At 39.0% G+C, this 22,259-nt stretch overlaps 1 protein-coding gene across 1 annotated transcript in view; it reads right to left on the reverse strand.

Annotated features, from left to right (window-relative positions):
* Positions 1 to 944: 944 nt before the first annotated feature.
* Positions 945 to 22,259, reverse strand: part of LOC136857612 (ATP-dependent DNA/RNA helicase DHX36) — a 294,182-nt gene continuing 272,867 nt past the window's right edge. Inside the window, exon 19 of the mRNA XM_067136394.2 lies at positions 945 to 1,434. The gene's annotated coding sequence lies outside the window, so the exon portion shown is untranslated. The remainder of the gene's footprint in view (positions 1,435 to 22,259) is intronic.

Genomic DNA, 22,259 nt, shown 5'->3' on the forward strand with positions numbered 1-22,259 from the left:
TAAGCAAGTAAGTTTCCCATAACTAATATAAAAACTGCACTGCAATACCCTAGTATGCTTACTTAAGTATACCTAAGATTTACATTTCTTATTTCACGTTAACCCCTTCCCAGCGTCAACCGCTTATAAGCGTCATCAAAATTTATGTGTTTATTAGAATGCATCAGCCGCTTATAAGCGTCAGAAGTTTATAGTTTACAGATACTTCCAACATCTCTTTGCTTTATTTTGCAACAAAGTACTACATTTTATTTCAATGGAATATCACATTCCATGTAGAATTCATGTAGCTGTGCATACATTTTCTGTGTGATCAGCAGTCGAAGCAATATGGCTTCTGCGCCAAAACCTCCGAGTGCAAACAAACAAAGTAATTTAGCACTGAGATTGAGCGAATGCTCTTGCTTTGCAATAAAAGTGAAGACGAAAGTGAAGAAATTCAAGACATTCAGACTGACTGGGTTATGTTTGGAGGACTGTGCAACGATTTGATTTTAGCGGCAATAGTGTGATTCATGCTAACTTTGGGGATAATCCCAAACCATTGACAATATTTTAACACCTTCTTAGTGATGAAAAATTATCTGGCATTAAAAAAGTATGCAACACTCGGAAAATTAATGCTCAGTTGAAAGGTTAAATGTGAGCAGAAATCCCAGCTTGAGCAGCACAAATCTGCAACTGCACTCATTGCTAGTGTAGTGTAGTGTAGTGTAGCTAGTCCAGCATCTAGAGTAAGCAAACACTTATGTCATCCACAGTTGGCAATCCTGAAAATAATTCTAACTTTCGCCTAAGCCAGTGTTGGTACGCAAACGTCCCATGGAACATACTAACCATCCGGCCATGAAAACATTCTTAGAAGACATCAATGGCTCTCTTTTAAGCATACAAGAAACCTAATATGAAGGTTTATACCACCTAAAAATCTAGGCCCTAGTGATAGATATAAGAATGGATTGGCTGGTAAAGGTAGTCGAGAGTGATTAAACAAAAATATTTTTTCTGTATCATTATTGAAATGCAGGAAACAAAACAAAATAAATTAGCAGAAATTTCACATGCATTGTTTAAACCTAGCATCCTGTGATGAAAAAGCTGACATCTAACCAGGATCCATACAGTGTGATAAGAATTGTTCAATTTCTGGCAATTTCACTTTTAGTTACCAGATAATCTATTCTCAAAACAACATTCATTCTCTTTGAAGATAAAACTCTTAAAAAAACTAATTATCTGCCAAGTATGAATTAACAAGTAAAATCTTATCTCTTAAATAGGAAATGTACCTTCATATTCATATCAGGTACAAATATTGACTGTAACAGTAAGTTACCCCAATAAAAAATCTCTAGGTAACATCAAATCAACATGAAAATAATCATATAAACCACACTTCTTCAAATTCTTCAAGAAGAAGGCACAAGGGCACACCTAAAAAAGAAAAAAAAGAAGAAAGGATCATGAATTACAGTAAATATGTGAAATACTGTGAGCACTGATCCAAAACTACCATAAACATTAGAAATAAACATTTTTATAAAGTACAATAATTTATTTCAAAAGTGCTGTAAATTTGACAGTTATTGGGAGGGGTGTCATACAGTTAATTTCAAGAGATTAAAAAAAGAAAAAAAAACAACTCCAAGTTGCTTTACGTCACACCGACACAGACAGGCCTTATGGTGAAGATGGGATAGGAAAGGGTTAGGAATGGGAAAGAAGTGGGCATGGCCTTAATTAAGGTATAGCCCCAGCATTTGCCTGGTGTGAAGTTGGGAAACTATGGAAAACCATCTTCAGGGCTGCCGACAGTGGGGTTGGAACCCACTATCTCCCGAATGCAAGCTCACAGCTGTGCACTTCTAACTGGACGGCCAACTCGATAAGAAATTTTAGATGCACATTAATAATTATTTAAGTTCTATGTAAATTGTTAGGGTCTGGAGGGAGGGAATGTGTTCAGGCTCTCCTAATTCCTCCCATATGTATGTCCCGAACATTTATAGTCTAGCTATACTCGATTGTCAACTGTAACATCATACACTAAATAATAATAATAATAATAATAATAATAATAATAATAATAATAATAATAATAATAATAATAATAATAATAATAAGAAAGCTATATACCTAGCTATGAATACCAGGGGATTCATTTTGGACTGAACGAAACAGTTCATTTGATCATAAAGCACGTATATTCATCATCTGGGCAATGAAGCATTGGTGCACAATCCTTCTAAACAGTGGTGATGTAACAAAGCATCTTAATTTTTAAGCTTATCACTCTCTAGAACTTTTTAGCATTTCTAGCATTATTAGAAATGGAGGAGTGATAGAAGATGTAAAAAATTGGTTCAACAAGGCCAGATGGAGATTTATGTGAGGTCGTGGGTGTGAACTGTGCCGCACATGTGGATTTAGCCCAGTTTTATGACCGGATGCCCTTCCTGAAGCTAACCCTCTACGGAGGGGTATAATCACTATTGTGTGTTTTTGTTGTGGTTGGTAGTGTGGTGTGTTGTCTGAATATAAAGAGGGCAGATGTGATTAAAATCCCCGACCCGGCCGAGAATCAAACCGGGGACCCTCTGAACAAAGGCCTAATCGCTGACCATTCAGCCAAGGAATCAGGTGCATTATTAATGGATCACCATCATTAATATTCTTAGCCGGCCCCGTGGTGTACGGCTAGCGTGTGTGCCTCTTACCCAGAGGCCCCGGGTTTAATTCCCGACCAGGTCAAGGATTTTTATCTGGATCTGAGGGTTGGTTCGAAGTCCACTCAGCCTACGTGATTAGAATTGAGGAGCTATCTGATGGTGAGATAGCAGCCTTGGTCTAGAAAGCCTAGAATAAGGGCCGATAGGATTCGTTGTGTTGACCACATGACACCTCATAATCTGCAGGCCTTTGGGCTGAGCAGCCGTTGCTTGGTAGGTCAAGACCCTTCAAGGCTGTAGTGCCATGGAGTTGCGGGGTTAGATATTCTTAGATATTAATTCTGAAAATAATTTGTATTTACAGGACCATCTTTTCAATGCAACTGCTGTATTGGAAAGGTGGACCCATAAATGTTTAGATACAAATTCTTTTTAGAATTAATACTTAAGAATTGTAAGTCAATATGGAACCTACATGAAATTTATCATTCGCAATCGGAAGATATGGTCAGTTGGAAATCGTTAGTTGCAATTACAACAGTAATTTAATGAACAGCAGTATCGTAATGTATATTGATACACTTATGTCACATGTAAATAGTGTATTATAGTAGGGTTGAACAATAAAATAAAGAACTGCAGATAGATCGATGTCAAACTACCTAACTATTACAGTGAGAGATATGTTTGTCTGACTCAAGGGTGAAGCATAGTTTGCTAACTCTGGAAGTGTTCAGATGGGGCAAATGTACACAATGCACTGAATGCTCAGTTTCTAAAGAGGCGGCTCGGTAATCCTTGGCTGCGTACAAGCCCCGATCTCATTCCAATGGACTTCCTCTCTGAGGAATACATTAAGAACATTATTTATGGTGAGAACATATGTGATTTAGTGCATCTCAGACAAAGGATCACTGCTGTCATCATAAGTCACTCCAGACATGCGCCAGAGTATGAGGCAAGAAAGCGACTATCAACTTTGTCTCCCGTACCAATAATGGAGCACATACAGAAATTTATTAAGGTATGTAAAATTAACTTCCAGCTTTCTTCTCAATATGTATCCTACTTGAAGCAGCAATTTTAAAAAACATGGGTACTTTTTTCGATGACCCTGTATTTACATTATCTTATTTGCATCTCTACAATGAAGTGGAGGGCTGATCAAAATCAGCATTTAAGTTTATGATGAACTGATCAGTGATTCTGTTGGTTTGTGGATCACGTTCCCAGTTGAAATCCTTTTTTCTCACTTGCTGGCATGCATCTTTCCATTGTTCAGTAGTAATCGAACTTACCACATCTTGAAATATTTGTAATACACGTCTCATAGTAAATTTGGTATTCCTTTTTTGTACAATGTATTTAACATATGCCCATATAAGCTCAAAAGGGTTAATTCACAATGGTACAGACATATTAGCTATGCCCAATTTCTTCTGCAATTTAATCCATTTTGTACATTCTGAATCACAGATTATATAACTGTACATGTTCATATCATTTAGGCTTACAATGTGCTCATCGAACTGAATGGATTTTTCTCTTAACCATGTCTGCATTTGGACTTCAGAGCTGTTTGATGTGGGTGCTTTGTCCAGTTAGTGGGAGCGATAACTTGCATTGTCCATCATGATAAAAGATTTGGGTGGTATATTGGGGATTAACTGCTCTTTGAACCACTTCAAGAATTTGTCACAATCCATTTCCTCGAGGTAGTCTTTGGTAGATTTAGGCAGAAAAACAAGCAGTGTGTCTTCTACAAAACCACTGCTATGATGAAATAAGATTATACGAGACCCCTTTCCAATGGGTACTTTTCAACCTTTCATTATTATTATTATTATTATTATTATTATTATTATTATTATAATCCACATTTTGTCTCCCGTGAGATTAACATTAACAAATGTTTAATGGAGATTTATTAAGGGTCTTCCTGTTTTACTTATGTCTTTCATTTTATACAAAAAATCATCCCCCATGGCTACAATATCAGTGTGCTCCATTAAAAACTTACTATTGCAAGCCTTTGTTACATAACGGAACCCAAGGTTACACATAATTTTCCAAATAGACCACAGACTAATTTCAATACTTACTTCCCCTCACAGGCAGCCAGTATGTCATTTAAATTGGCAACAAATTCGCCCTTGTACAGTCTTAAAATGAGTTGTCACGATGTGTCGTGATAAATAATGATCAAAATTAGTCTTACTGCTTAAGATGGATCTAAAGAGAAGAACTCTTGTCACGACACATCTGCTGTATGTATATTAATAAGATTTTACTCAATGTAAGAATATGTAAGTAATGTACAAGTGTCCAAAAGTTAAGCATAAGTTACGAGTAAGCAGGGCAACAGGAAATAGATCGCAAATCGCACGACATATGCACCTACTAGCTGTTCATGTTGCTCTGTATAGGAAAGGAGTGTTCCCTACTTTGACTAGCGGCGTAACCGCAAGGTAAACACAGCCAGTGTCTCCGTCCCATATTCCCTCAGTCGTGTTTGCCTTGTTTTAGTGTGCGGAGTGTAGCCTAGTGGTGAACGTGACAACATAATGGCACAACAACGCCATCTGGACCCTGTTTCGCAGGGTAGAATACTCGGCCGCCTGGAAGCAGACCAGACACAGACCTAAGTCGCCGTATCCTTGAATGTGCCACAAAGTGTCATTTCCAGGCTTTGGAGACTATTTCGAGACACAGGAGATGTTAGTCGTAGGCCAGTACCAGGTCGACCAAGGGTAACCACCCCACAGCAGGACCGATATCTAGCCTTAACTGTCCGACGAATTTGGAGTGCACCTGCAAAACAATTGTCGGCGGAGCTTGCAGCCATCTCAGGGGTTGCCGTTTCCCGGCAAACTGTGTACCAGAGGCTCAGAACAGCAGGGCTGTTTGCCCGATGTCCAGCGGTGTGCGTCCCGCTCACTCAGCACAGAGACGGGTCCGTTTACAGTGGAACTGTCAACATCGAAACTGGACCATGAATGAATGGAGGCATGTGCTCTTCACAGATGAGTCCCGCTTCAGTTTGCAGAACGATTCCCATCACACATTAATCTGGAGAGAACCGGGTAGCCGATACAACCACAGGAACATCGTGGAACAGGACCGGTATGGTGGTGATGGAGTCATGGTGTGGGGCGGCATCATGTTAAATGGCCGTACGGACCTGCACATCTTCATGGGTGGTCCGAGGAACACTGTTAACACTCGGAGATACAGGGATGAGGTACTGAGACTACATGTTCGACTCTTCAGAAGTGCGGTTGGTCCAGACTTCCTCTTAATGGACGATAATGCACAATGAATTTCTGGCTGGGAAAGACATTCATCGCATGGACTGACCTGCGAGGTCTGCAGATCTAAATCCTATAGAACATGCCTGGGATGCATTGGGGAGGCAAACTGCATCCCGTCAGCCTCCACCAAGGACCCTCCAAGACCTTCGCATTGCCCTTTCGGAGGAATGGGATCGACTGCCACAAGAGCTCTTGGACCATCTGATAGAGAGCATGCCACGTCACTGCAAAGCATGTGTGGCCAATAGGGGTAACCATACACCCCATTAACAGAATATTTTGTTGTGGAAGACACTGCCAAGTTTTGTTAGTTGTTATCAAAGGTGTACCTTAGCTATCAGAACCCTTCTGACACTGTTTTCTTGGACAAGTTGTGTGACATATGGTGTGCGAGTCAGCTTCCGTTTGTTCAGCAACCCGTCTGACATTCCTATCAGGCAGTGATAATTTAGTGATTATGCTTATCTTGTGGACACTAGTGTAGTATATAATTTATTTTTACCTGTAATTATGATGTATAAATCTGATGTAGTGTTGTGTAACACAGGATAAGATTCCAGAACAATGCACCTTTTTCACTTTGCGATTTTGTTGTGTTGGTAGTTGGTTGACATGCTAATATAGCAGTCTTCTTCTTCTTCTAGTCAAGTGTTTTGTTCAAGATGGAGGTTCATTATGTGTGTATAATGTGTATATAATTTGTAAATAAAACAGTGTACACAACTGACAGCATCTCGTGTGTGCGCCTTTGTGATTATGACACTCTTTGTGTATTTCCTATGTAAAATATTTCCTATGACACTCCTAGACAGTCTTGTAGCTTTAATTGTCCTTTCCCACATATTACTATCAAAAATTACTGGTTCCTTTTTCTTTTTTATAACAATTGGCTTTATGTCACACTGACACAGATAGGTCTTATGGTGACAATGGGAAAGGAAAGATGTAGGAGCGGGAAGTGGCCACGGGCTTAATTAAGGTACAGCCCCAGCATTTGTCTACTATAAAAATGGGAAATCATGGAAAACATTCTTCAGGGATGCCAACAGTGGAGTTAGAACCAACTATCTCCCGAATACAAATGCACAGCTGCGTGCCCCTAACCACAGAGACAGCCTGCTCAGCAATTAGTGGTCTACTATATTTTGTATTCTTGTATTCACTTTCAAAATACACATACAGTAAATATGACACACCAGTTCTTTCATATCAGAATGCATTGGCTTCTTCTTTCCTCCAAGTAAACACACAACAGCAATTAAACACAGTAGAAACAAAATACACAATTATAATCTCAAATGTAAAGGAAAATGCCAAAGACACACAAAAAGAATGCTTGTTATCACTATGCACTGCACTGTTTAACCTATCAGCGTGGAGTGCCGAGCAATGCTTGTCATGCAGTGAACATTGCGCACTGCTCGCACAGTACGTGCGAGTACTATACTGTGATTTAGCAGTTAAATTTTTTTTTTTGCTATTTGTCTTACGTCACACCAACACAGATAGGTTTTATGGCAACGATGGGATAGGAAAGGCATAGGAATGGGAAGGAAACGAGTGTGGCCTTAACCCGATGAGTGCTATGCCCGCCTATAGACGGGCTGACGCGGCCGGCCCACCAAGCCTACGTCCGTCTATAGACGGTGCGCGAGAATTTTAATTTTTTTGAGTTTCCCGGTTCATTTTCGAGTGCGAATTTGAACTCTGACATGTTCTGCCATCTGTTGGGCATTATGCAGAACTAACTGATCAGAGATTATTGCTTCGGGAAGTAACTTACAGAGCTTTTTTTAGACGTCTCTGGAGTTCATCTGTGATGTAAACAAACATGGCGGAACAACAATTTATTTGCTTTTGCAGTGATGTTATTTCGGATCACAGAATCTTTCATTTATTAACCACAGCGGAAAGTGATGATGGAGATAATCATTTTAAGGAATTGTTAAGCGATTTTGAAAGTGAAAGTGACAGAGAGAGTACCGAAAATATCGTATGTGAGAGAGAAACGGAGCCTCCTTCTAAACGAAAGAAGAAAACACATTGAGTACAAAAGCTATTTTATCGCTAATTTCGTGGAGGATGGATTACTTTTCTTCACCAGAGTTTCAGGTAACTGACAGGCTCTGAAGGCCAAGTAGTGTTTGATGACAACCCGAAAATCATTGATTTTTTAGAAACTTTTATGCTAGTGGAATTGGTGCAGATAATTGAACAATTCGGCATCACAAACAACCAGTAGAAAACATTTAACTATCACCACATTCCAGGTGTGGAAAGTATTTTAAAATATCAACTTATATACTTATAAGGATTTACATGTATTAGTTGCCTACAGATTTTAGGAATTATTATTTTTGGCTCTTTACTTTGTATAAAGATAATGCACCCATGGGCACATAAGTGTAATTTTGTTTTTTCTCAAAATAATATTGAACATAAGTGTAGGCTTTTCTATGTGTATTTAGATTTATAAACAACCAACATTTATAAACATTTTAAGCTAATCCTCCCACTGATAAGTTAAAAATTGAGGCTTCTACAATTTTTTTTACATGTGAGTGAAAAAACTCAGCACTGAGGTACCAAACAGTCAACTGGTAACTCAGCACTTAAAAGGTTAATTAAGGTACAGCCTCAGCATTTGCCTGGTGTGAAAATGGGAAACCATGGAAAACCATCTTCAGGGCTACTGACAGTGGGGTTCGAACCCACTATCTCTCAGATGCAAGCTCACAGCTGTTTTCAAAATTTATCCAATTATGTCCTACCTTAAAAATAAGTTCCAGACTTTGTATTTACCAGAACAGAACATCACAGTTGACGAGTCACTAATCCTGTTGCGGGATAGGTTGTCTTTCAGGCAAAGTATACCTCTAAAAACTGCTAAATTTGGTATAAAATCGTACAAATTATGTGAGTCAAGTTCAGGCTATCTTTGATAATTTATAATATACAAGGTTATTACAAATGATTTGAGCGATTCCAAAGCTCTACAATAATTATTTGACATTGTCACAAGGCTTTGCACACACATAGAAAAACACCAAAAGTTTTTTTTTCGACATTTACAAATGTTCAATATGTGCCCCTTTAGTGATTCTGCAGACATCAAGCCTATAATCAAGTTCGTCCCACACTTGGCGCAGCATGCCCCTATCAATGGATTCAAAAGCATGGTTGATGCAAGCTCGCAGTTCTGGCAGGTTTGTTGGGAGTGGAGGTGTAAACACAGAGTCTTTCACACAACCTCACACAAAGAAACTACATGGGGTTAGATCAGGAGAGCGTGGAGGCCATGACATGAATTGATGATCATCAGCTCCACCATGAAAGATCCATAGGTTTAGCAATCTCCTGTTTAGGAATTTACGAACATCACAAGGGAAGTGGGTGGAGCACCATCCTGTTGGAAGATGAAGTCTGCGCTGTCCTCCAGTTGCGGCATAACCCCAATTTTCCAGGATATCCAGATACACATGTCCTGTAACAGATTTTTTACAGAAGAAAAAGGGGCCGTACACTTTAAACCGCGAGACTGCACAATACACATTAACTTGCGGTGAATTTCAAATGTGCTGCACGATAACATGAGGATTCTCTACCCCCCATATTCGCACATTGTGTCTGTCCACTGCACCACTAACCAAAAATGTTGCTTCATCACTGAAGACAAGTTTCATACTAAACTCATCCTCTTCCATACACTGTTGCAACCACATAGAAAATTCAAGACGTTTGACTTTGTCATTGGGAGTCAGGGCTTGTAGCATTGTAAGCGGTAAGGCTTCGGCTTTAGTTGTTTCTGTAAGATTTTCCAGACGGTCGGCTATGGTATGTTCAGCTCTCTGCTTGCTCTCACCATCGACTTCTGTGGGCTACGCGTGAAACTTGCCTGCACACGATCAACTGTTTCTTCAGTCATTGCAGGCTGACCCATTGATTTCCCCTTACAGAGGCATCCTGAAGCTTTAAACCGCACCTGCCATTGCCGAATGGAGTTAGTAGTTGGGGATCTTTGTGGTACGTCGTCCTGAAGTGTCGTTGCACTGTTATGACAGACTGATGTGAGTGCATTTCAAGCACAACAAATGCTTTCTCAGCTCCTGTCGCCATCTTGTCTCACTGCACACTGCTCACTTCTGCTGCGCTCTCATGGCAGAAATCTGAAGTACAACTTCAGCAGACCAAAACTTTTTGAGTTTTTCTACATGACTGTTGAGTTTCGTAACCATATGTCAATTCATAAAGCTACAGTGAATTTATGAAATTGCTTCAATAATTTGTAATAACCCTGTACACAGGCAAAGATCCATATCTGAAACAACACACACATCAACAGACACAACAAAAACGAATGCTATTGTTTTATCACTGGTGCCACTTCTCAACAAAGGATACACGTTGTGGATGGATAATTTTTATAATTCAACTGCTTTGGCACATAAGATAAAATTACTGAAAACTTACTGTGTAGGAACTTTGTACCTCAACAGAAAGGACGTCCGAAAGACGTAATCAACACAAAACTAAAGAAGGGGGAAATTATACCTTGGCATTCTGACTGGGTTTCTGTTCAAAAGTGATGTAATAAGGAAGATATCACAAAGATTTCAACATTCCATCGGGTAGAAACTGTCATAAAGAAAACAAAGCAGGTCAGGGAAAAGAAAAGCTTGTTTCGGTTGCCGACTATAATGATCACAAGAGTGGAGTCAATCTGAATGGTCAGCTACTTCATGGCTATCTTTTAGAGAGGAAAAAGGTGACAGCTGGTACATCAAGTTACTCAGGAAGTTAAAGAATGGTGCAATTCTAAATGCAATGATCATTTGCCAGAGAAATTCACCCCAAACTAGAGCAGATCATTTGAAATTTAGGGTGGAACTGCGTGTGGAACATTCAGGTTCATTTGAAAGAAAAGCGCCTGGACATCATTCTTCGGACAAAAATGTGCCCAGTCTCACTGAAAGGCATTTACCTGAGAAAATCCCACCAACTGAGGGAAAGAGTAGGACAACCAAATGACGTGTCGTGTGTTACAAACAGAAAATTCGGAAAGAGACAGTGTTTTGGGGTCAGACTGCGAAGCAGGTCTCTGTGTTGAGGGATGCTTCGAGACGTTCCACACCAAAGTCAACTATTAAGGTAAGATATATTCATATTTTCCAAAATAATAGTTTTTTAAACATTCATGTGAAAGTTTTATTGAAATCTGTAAAATAGTACCAAAGTTGTTGCTTTGAAGAAAGCCTTTAATGAATCTGAGAAAGTTTAAACACTGTGCTCAGAACTCCTCCTGCAGCAGAGAGAAGACCAGGCATTTACAATCGAACCTCGATATCTCAAACTTTCAGTATCTCGAAGTAACTTGAATTTCCCGGCCGTATGACCTATTTTTCACATGTATTTATTTCTCTATTACTCGAAATTCGCTAATTTCTCGATTTCTCAAAGCAAACATTTCCTCCCTTGAAGCAAAAATACTCTATAAATAGAGCCCTGCGCGGATATACAAAATATTATTCGCATCCGCTCCGCATCCACTTTTCCTTCATCTGCACCCGTGAATGGTATCTGTATCCACAAGTGGTTATCCACAAATATTGTAAATATTTAACTACAGTATATCACACCCAAGGTATTAAAATGGATAGATCTGTTAACATCATATACTAGGCCTGATACCTGGCACCAGAACCCCTACAGTCACTGGTTTATGAGGGATTTTCTCTCACAACAGCTACCGACCTATTGACTTTTATTCCTTCCTTGCACTAATTGTGGACAGGAACCAGTTAGGCTTAGGTCAGATTTACAGCTTTATGGGCTCAAGGCTCTTTATATATCACCATTCTCCCATACTACTGTCAAGGGTCACCTAACCACAAGCAAAAATAAGAGTATACCTGAGTGAAAATCAATAAACATTATTGAAAAAATTATCAGCAAAATTATCCGCACAGCCATAGAGTTTGCATCTGCCAAGACACTAACTTAGCTGATATCTGCGCATATCCGCATCCGTGCAGGGCTCTATCTAGAACTCAAAATTTGTACAACATGGACTGTGCAATATGGCATTTCTGGTTTGTGAGGAACAGTTAACAAGTAAGGAAAAGTATTACAGGGACGTTGGGAACTAATACTACGGAAACTGAAGAACTAAAACTTCTACTAATTGGAAAATCGTAAGTTATCATAAGCTTCTCAGGTGTAAATTAATTACAGGTCACGTACAAAATCAAGCCCCGAAAGCGTGGATGACAAGCTCCATTTACGAATCTTGGCTGCACGGTATTGACGAGAAGTTTCAGCGTGAAGGGAGGAAAATCCTCCTTTATGTAGACAACTGCTCTGTTCATCCCAAGGTGTTAGTTCAGGAGTTAATGGCAGTGCGCGTGGTCTTCTTGTCACTGAATTTAACATCCAAACTACAGCCCATGGACCAATGTGTGATTAAAAGCTTGAAGCATTTCAATAAGAAGAGGGCTGTTCAGATAATTCTGAGAGGAACTGAATCTGATGAGTCATTAATGGGCATTAATCTACTTCAGTCGATAACAATGCTGAGTAAATCGTAGACTGATGTGAAGCAGGAAACAATTGTAGACAGCTTCCGCAAAGCAGGATTTTTGAAAGGTGTCTCAGGAGCCTCAGAACATAAAGAGGAAGAAGTCACCCTTGTTCCTGAAGAATGGATGTTGTATCAGCAGCTTGCTAACTGCAAAGCTGATTTTGAGGCTTACATAAAATGTGGACTCTGACGTTATAGTGGCCAAGCCTCCTATAGATACCGTCAACGCTGCTATCGAGCAAGAAGGAGAAGAAGAATATTCCCAATATTATCCTGTACCGTCAGCAGACCAGGTGTTAAGTGCACTGGCTATTCTTCAATCATACATACAGAGTCAGTCGAATGTAAATGACAGTGTTTTCACAACAATAAATATTGTTGAAAAGTATGTGGAAGAAAAGAAGGTTAACAGTAATAAAAAGAAGAAACTAACAGATTTTTTCCAAAGGTGTTAACTGAGGTATGTTTCTTGTTTCACTGCTGTGTGTACTATATCCTGTCTTCTAAAAAGTTACTAAAATAAGGGTTATAATTAAAGTGATGCCATAAAATAGAGTTTGTTTGTATAATTTTAAATACTATTAAAAATAATGTATTCAGTATAAGCCCGTAGATACACATGATTCAATTACAGTGGAACCTTGGATTGCGAGCATAATTCGTTCCGGCAACATGCTTGTAATCCAAAGCGGTCGTATATCAAAGCAAGTTTTCCCATAAGAAACAATTGAAACGCGGATATGATTTGTCCACAACACAAAAATATTTATTCACATATCATTTCTGAAACAAAATATAACTTAAAACAAATTAAACTGCATTTTACCTTAGAATAGAATCATTGTTGGTGTGAGGGAGACGAGAGATTACATGAGGAGTTACTGTGTAGCACGAATTTCACTAACGAAATCACTGCTGTCTGTTGGCGCACTGGAATTGTTTCCTTTTTGTGCAACTTTAACGACGAACCTGTCCAATGACTGTTGCTTTTGCCTCTTTTTGAGGATTTCATGAAAATGTGACATCGGATTGTCATTGAACTGATTCATCACTCATACTGCTACAGCCTTATTCGAGTGCTGTTTTTCTACAAAATTTTGCACCGTTTCCCACATTTTGCACTTCTCCCGAATATCAGTTGAAGTGAGAGATTCCACTGACTTTTCCTCCTCCTCTTCCCTGCGCGAGATCTCCTCCATAATCTCCTCCTGTTGTTCGCAATGCAAGTCCATCAGTTCGTTGGTGGACAGTTCCTGGCTGTGTTCTTCCACCAGCTCTCAAATGTCCATGTCATTCACCTCCAACCCCATGGTCTTCCCTAAGGACACAATTTCATCGACAATCGGCAGCTTATTTTCACCAACAATCCCCTCAAAGTCACGTCCAAGAACACAGTCAGGCCACAGCTTTCCACAAGCGGAAGTTAGATTCTCTTGGTCACTCCATCCCAGGCTTTATTGATGATCTTCAGGTAGTTCATGATGGGGAAATGATTTCTCCTCGTCCTCAAGGCCTTAAGGCCTGGAGGATGAGCAGGAGCATTGTCCATAACCAGCAAGACTTTGAGCGGCAGATTATTTTCTGAAAGTTATTTCTTCACTACAGGACCAAAGACCTCGTTCATCCATTCAACAAAGGCACAGGGGAGGGGAAAACCTAGGCACACGTGACGTTTGTATTGCAGAACCTCACTCGCTTATCAAGTTACAATTTATTTAAAATGTTTGCTCGTCTTGCAAAACACTCGTAGACCAAGTTACTCGCATTCCGAGGTTTCACTGTATGTTCTTTACATGCTCACAGTCAGTATTCTCTATATTTTGAAATTTCGATAACTATAATAAATTTAGCACCCAAGGTGATTCGAGATACCGAGGTTCCACTGTAAATCCACCATGCTGAGGGGTTAACGTAGACCAAAGCACACACTGCAAGTGAAAGTACAGCTCCTTATAGCTGTTTATTTTTGCCCTTCCTGTAGCTGTACACTAGGGGTGGTAGGAATTTCCCACGCTCTCTGCCTGTCCTGTTGAAACCCAAATCTTCAAATACTAGGCAGGAAGACTACCAACTCAACAGACTACACCATAGATTTATTCCTAGCCTTAACACATTCTATATAGACCTTAAGATGTATGTTTGTAACATACACACACATCTGCTTTTTAGACTGTTATGCCTTTCAGCATTCAGTCTGCAAGCCTCTAAGAATTTACTAATCGCCGCACAATCCCCTATTTGTAACTAGTTCTGTGGCCTTGTTTAGTTCTATATCTCTTTTCTTTAAATCGTTAGAAACTGAGTCTAACAATCGTCATTATGGTCTCCCTCTACTCCTCCTACCCTCCATAACACAGTCCATTATTCTTCTAGGTAACCTATCCTCCCCCATTCGCCTCATGTGACCCCACCACTGTAACCGGTTTATGTGCACAGCTTCATCCATCTAGTTCATACCTAACTTAGCCTTTTTATTTCCTCATTCCGAGTACTCTCCTGCCTCTGTTCCCATCTGTTTCTACCAGCAATCATTCTTGCTATTTTCATGTCTGTTACTTCTAACTTATGAATAAGATATCCTGAGTCCACCCAGCTTTCACTTCCGTAATGCAAAGTTGGTCTGAAAATAGACTGATGTAAAGATTGTCTGGGAGCTGACTTCCTTCTTACAGAATACTGTTGATCGCAACTGCAAGCTCACTGCATTAGTTTTACTGCACCTTAATTCAATCTCACTTACTATATTATCATCCTGGGAGAAAACACATCCTAAATACTAGAAATGATCTACCTGTTCCAGCTTTGTATCCCCAGTCTGATGATGATGATGATGATGCTTGTTGTTTTAAGGGGCCTAACATCGAAGGTCATCAGCCCCTAGAATCCCCAGTCTGATATTAATATTAACTATAATAAATTTAGCACCTAAGGTGCTAAATAAAGCACCGATTGTAGTTATAAACTGCTCTTATCATGAAGAATTGATAAAAGAATCTCCTGTTGATATTTGTTTAGAATTTGAAACATCTGAAAATATTCCTGCTAACACAACAGCCTAATGTCTTATTATTCATATGAGTGATGTCAATTATCTTGGATTTCTTACCTACCGACATCATATGTTCTAAGCGTGCTCAGTGAAAATTCTGTGAAGCAGGAAGCTACCCTTACTCACACGTAGTCCAAATGAGGATCTCTCCTCTAACGGGTTAAGGACCACTGGTGGAGTGTATAGTCCTAGCCACCTGAGCACAAGGAGTGCCATGACTCAGAATATGCCCGAGATGCCCACTCCCATTCCATAGCAACTGGAATCTCTAGACCACTTACTAGGCCACTCAGCCATTGTTCATGGTTCATGAACTAGGACATGACTACAGAAACCCACACCATGAACTGTGTATGTTTGTAAATTATATGAAAAGATTCCATCTTGCTGGATATTTGGAAGTTGTCTTTTTTATCTTTGTTTTAATTTATTCATTTAACACTAGAACGGCCGAACTTTCCTCATGCCTATAAAGGCCGCAGATGGTCATTTTGACCGCTGCCGCTTACTGACACATATCTAGCATCCAGGATCTGGGAAACATGCGATTGTTCAATAATTTATTTTAAAACAACATAGTTAACCATTGGGATGTATTGTATACAGGTAAATCCATTGATAAATATTAATAATTGTTCTTATTCTCTCATTTCAAGTAGGTAGCAATGAAATATTTTTGCGGACTTGCTACTGAATGCCTTTGTGAAAATTTATGATAAAAATAACAGTCTCTATTTGTTTACAATCCTATTTAGGCACTTGACAAGCAATTTATGCAAGTTATTACCTTACACGAACATTTTCCACAGACTACTATGTTGCACGAAGAACATGTCTCAGAGGTTTTGATCTGTTTACAATTGGAGTTCACTTGACATTGTTGTCGCTTACGACTGGCACATTGAACCTGAATCTGAGGCTCAGGCTGAAGTGTAGGGAGTTCACTCAACCGGGATCTTGTGTTCACAAAATCAGATCTTAGTTCTTGTATTACTTCAAGAATATAATCGCGTCGAGAGATTCTCTGTCTAGTAACTTTCTTGTAATCCATGAATTTATTGCTGCTAGATCAAGTACGTTGTAAAATACATGTACAGGCCACCCTCGGCGTCCAGCTCTAGTGGTGTATTTACGCGCCAAATGATCAGCTACATCCAAACAATACTTAGTTCCGTTATAAAATTCAGTAGTACTAGGGAACTTCTTGTTATCTTCACTGACTTGAATGCTCGGTTGTAGCGTGCTTAGCAGAAGCACATTCTTCTTCACTTTTCCTTGATATACTGTGAGAACAGTGTGATCTTCCTTCTGAAGTACGACAGTCTCATACACATTCATACGTAGTGATTTGATTGACTCCAGGATTTCCTGCCTCACTTGATAGTTTGTTCCAACAATACTAGTTTTCTTCCCTTTCAGTCTCTCAGCCAACTTTACCGATGTAAAGAAGTTACCAGTGGTCAAGTCACATCCTTCATGAGGTAAGTTTCATGACATTTTCAGGCAGTGACTCATTGGTATGTCGCATTTCGTCCTTCTCAAGATAAGGAAACCCACCGCACACAAACTTAGCATCAACGTCTCCCAATACCCAGAATTTTATGCCAAATTTATCTGGCTTGTTGGCCATGTACTGCGTGAATTGCACCAAGCTTTGCTGGGGAAGAGTTCTTCATTAGCTGTGACGTTCACTCCTGATTAATAGCACGCATAACAATTCTCAATAAGTCTATTCCAAATAGCCGACGCCAAAGCAAATTTATCTGTCTGCAAACGAGTGGATCTAGTTTTACGGAGATCAAAGCGCAAACACCTTAGGATTTCTTTGAACCTGTTTCTTGCCATAGTGTTAGTGAAAACAGGGGGACCCCATAAAGAAGACCACATATGATCTACAGCTAGACTAGTAAGTTTATGAGCTCCACGGGCATGTAACAAAGCAATAAAAGCAACTAATTCCTCCAAAGAAATAGACCAATTATTATCCATTGTCTGTCTACGAGCTTCGGTCTTTGCGCGAATCTTTATATGCTTCAACATGGATGCGTCAATGAATAAACGCCAGACACTAACCTTGCTATTAGTCTCTACATTACGTTTAGCGTGAGAAGTAGGCCCCGCTGCCTCTTTTAGTACATTCTGAGCAGCCATCCTTCCAGGGGGGTTCCCACTATTGCCGATAACAGTCCAAATAGTTGTTCCATCCTTACCACCTAACTGATTCCCTGGTGAAAATGAAGGAGACACTACCAGTTCATGGCCCCTCCCAACTCGTCCGCTTCCTCATCGAACAGGTTGCCCGCTCCTAAGGAATCGTCCTTTGCTGCAAGATTGAACACGGCTGGTTGACGGAGTAACTGCGTCTATCGTAGGTGCAAAGTCCACTGTGTGCATATTTTCATTAGCCGAATCACTATCACTATGTAACATATTATCACACTGTTGAAGTATAAAATCCTCATCGTCACTCATTCCGTCTATATCTTATAATGTATCTTCGTCACCTGATTCGTCTTCTCCTAGGTTTTCAAGTTCTGCTAATAATTGAACAGGACTAAGTTTTTGACGCCGAGCCATTACGCAATATACAACACAAAGGACAGGCACTAACTCGTCCACTCACGACCACTGCTATTTAGTTACATCATACGACCTTATAGCGCCACTTGCAAATATATCACACAATCATAGGAAGCAAGCAGCGAGCATAATAGAGCTCTCCGTATCAAGGAAGTGAAGCGGTCAAAATGACCGCTTATGGACTTCTTAGGTATAACGGACAATATCGGTGTTCGCTTATCATCTACGGATGTAATTTTTGGCGTGAATATACATAACCCTAAAGGATTAAAAGTCACAAAAGCACAACCTCGTGCGTAAAAAATTACGAGCGTGGAAATACCTTGAAATTCGCTAACGGTCAAAATGACCGCTCTGGCCATTCTAGTGTTAACCTTCCATCAGACAAAACTGATCTAATAGGACAATGCTTACATTCTATCTCATTCCTTGCTAACTATAGGATAGTACCACTAGCGCTATCAAGTAGCTGTGTCTTGTTTAGTGTTGTTTGAAAGAGTAAGTCAGTTTACATCGAGCCTTCCCCAATGCACGTTGTGACCAAAGTGATCTTCCATGCATGTTGTGCCTGATTTTGCAATATTATGTAAGGTACATTTTAACAAGATTTATTTATTAAAATAGATTATCTTACTCATTTCATAACTAAGCAGTGTAAGAATATTTAAATAATTATAAAAACACAAGTATTTCATAACCTGGCCTATCGAGCACATTGCACCCGATCATGAAATTATTGCTTCTGTTTTTAATTTTTCATAGGTTTTCTGGAAAAAATGCTGAAGAAAGTTATGATCTGACCAATCCTGTGGATCTTTCTGAAATAACGAGTTATTTAGAAAAGGATGATTATGAAGACTTCTTGAATGAGGATTTTGGAGAAGAAAGTGACATCACATCAGAGGATGAAGTAGAAGAGCACGATGGTGGTTCTGAAACAGAGCAGGAGTGTGAGGAGTGTACCACTGCAGTATTCAGAGAAGTAATATTTCGGTCGAGTAAGAGTAAAATAAATTTTCCGCGATGAAATTAAGCAGATTCAAATGTCATAGTAATCTCACAAGTCTAGGCTAATACCATACGGAAATAGACATTATCATGAAGGCAGTGTATAAAAAAACAAAAGTATGAGATTCGAATTGTTGAAGAGAAAAATTGAAATAATGACTGGAAATCTTGGCATACAGAAGTACAGAAGTGAAGCTGCAAGTTTAATATTGAAATAACGTCAAGAGAAGAAGAATATTAAAATACCTTAGTGAAGTTGAATTATTAATTCAACACGAGATATTCATGAAAGATACATAAGAAATGCATAATATCAATGCAGATCAATAACAAGATCGGAAGATCAACTAGCCACGAGACGCCAACACATCAAGACAGCTGTAAGGAATAAATAGATCGCAATACACATTAGCATTACCAAAATCTACTAAAAGAAGAATATCCAACATAAAATTTGTGAAGGCAGTAGATATATGCAGAATCTGATATTATAAGAGAGACCAAACCAAGCACTTCATAAAGAAAATGAATTAATTACTTGGAAGGCTTTAGAGATGTTTGTCTTACGTCAGCTGATTCCTATTGTATTTTATGATTCTATGACCGAGTACCGAAACATGGCGAATCTGTAAGAAGATGAGGAAGTGGACTTCATGAGACGACCCGAGCCAAACCAAGACAATCCCATACCGTGGATGACAGCAGGACCAGATACTAAACATGGACATCGCTCAGAGATGAAGGAGAAGGAGCAGACCTAGGGCCAGTCCCCAGGCATCAGGAATAAGATAAGTTTCTAATAAAAATATACATATTTAGTAGATAATATTTGTATTGACCTCATGTGATTGAAAGTTAGGTGTGGTATCGCTTAAGTCGTCAGAAAAAAACCAGTGCTAGATGTTCTCGCGATTAACTTCACTAGAGATGGATTTATAAGGAGTCAGGCAGTCTTCCTTAACATATAAGCAAATCCCAAACTACTGAACAAGCAAGATTCAACCTAAGTTTCATTGAGCCATAACCAATGCTGTAGTTCTTATTATAAGAATAGGTTGGAAGTTAACTATATTCCAAGTAGTAATGTCATGATTGAAGGTAATGTGATTCAAAACGCATATATAGGGAATACGTTGACTGTGTTAAGGAAGGTTATGTGATATTAAAACATCAGAGAAGAGAAAGGTTACGATGTATTGACAAGCTTAGGATCCAATTGAGAATGTTTATATACTGTATATAGAAAGGTAATAATGCATCGAAAAAGGTTATTAACATTAAGAAGAGGTATAGATTTCAGGAAATATGAATGAAGATAGATGAGTTACGATAGTGGGAAATGAATGGAAGAGTAAATATAAAGGTATTCTACGTCGGGTTGAAGCAAGAAATGGAAGGTATTGAATATTTAATGGAAAGAATGACGCAAATGAGGATTACAGGAGCTTTGAATTGTGAAGTTATGAGGATTATCGAGTAATCAAATGTTGTAAAGTTAATACAATGTATGTTAATGTGTAAGAATTAGGAAGATAGGCCACAGTCATCGAATAAAAGCATATCCCTCTTAGAACAAGCAACTTATTAGACTTGGAACAAGTAAGATAGAACTTGAGGTAGACAGCTATATTCTTATAAGCAAACCAAGGCACAAATAAAGGTTATGCAGCGAACCAGGCTTACTGTATGTGATTAAAAATTAGGTGAAGGTCTAGGTCTCCAGAAATGAACTGCCCATAACATTAGTTGTCTTACGTAAGATCTTATTATTCTATTCAGATGCATTTAAGTTGATACATGTTAGAGGATACTTTGTAATTGTGTTATATTGCACATGAATGCTAATTCTAAGATATTATGATAGATGATGGATTAAATTTAGGTATTGTCAGCGTATTTTGAGCTGAAATAAATGGAAACTTATCTTATATCCTACAACTTGAGAAACTATGCATGAGCATGAGATAACACCACAAATCCAAAGGAAAGAAATTAAGCCATGAAGTGACATGTTAATAAGCTGTGCTAGCTTCATACAGGGATAAGTCAGATATTGATATGTTATAAGTTGAGCAAGTGTTTGTGTAAATTAATTTACCTTTTTACTTAAGAGAAGAGTGTTTAAATCCATTATTATAACCGATTAACGTTGAACATAAATGATACTTTAGCTAATTTCAGGGCAATTTCAATGTAAATAAGTGAGAGAGATTGGATGGAAATGAACATTACAGATGAATTTAATGTAAGAGACATTGATTTATTAACCTGTTCGAAGTTTGATAATGTTGAAAAGGCACAATGTTTCAGAAAGTAATAAAGTCAGCATGGTTTATATTAGAATGACACGATTTATTACATACATAAATCACAGATGGATGCAGTGAAAACAATAGACATGGAGATTACAATCGTGACGTGTCAGAATGGAAAAAGAAACCATAGTGTGTAGATGGTGGCTCAGCCAGAGTCATATGAATATATATAAATATTCTCAACACCCCCTCTCGAAGGCTGAACTAGCTTCAACGTTTCAGTCTTCTGACACCCAGAAATTCGAAGCACTTCCGGTGCTTATCCTTTGGTAGTCCCTTGGTTAATATATCTGCAGGCATCTTCTCAGCTGACAAGTATTCGAGATGAATGTCCCCAGATGAAAGAACATCTCGTACAAAATGATGTTGCACATCAATGTGCTTAGTCCGAAAGTGGAAAACAGGATTTCCAGCAAGCTTCTGCGCTCCAATGTTGTTGTTATATAGCTGTACAGTCGACATGCTGTTAATGCCTATCTCCCTTGCTAGTTGTAGTAAGTGCACTGCCTCTTTTGAAGCTTCACTCATGGCCATATGTTCAGCCTCCATTGAGCACAATGCCACTGTCCATTGTTTCCTGGATTCCCAAGATACGACTCTGCCATACATAGTAAAGGCAAAGCCAGTGTATGATATGCGATTGTTGATGCATGCAGCCCAATCAGCATCTACATAGCCAGTTAAATTACTGGTATTGCTTCCAAAGGTGATTCCCACATCAGAAGAACCCTTCAGGTACCATAGTACCTT

This window comes from Anabrus simplex, chromosome 1, assembly GCF_040414725.1.
Source record: "Anabrus simplex isolate iqAnaSimp1 chromosome 1, ASM4041472v1, whole genome shotgun sequence".
In the NCBI taxonomy this organism is placed as follows: Eukaryota; Metazoa; Arthropoda; class Insecta; order Orthoptera; family Tettigoniidae; genus Anabrus; species Anabrus simplex.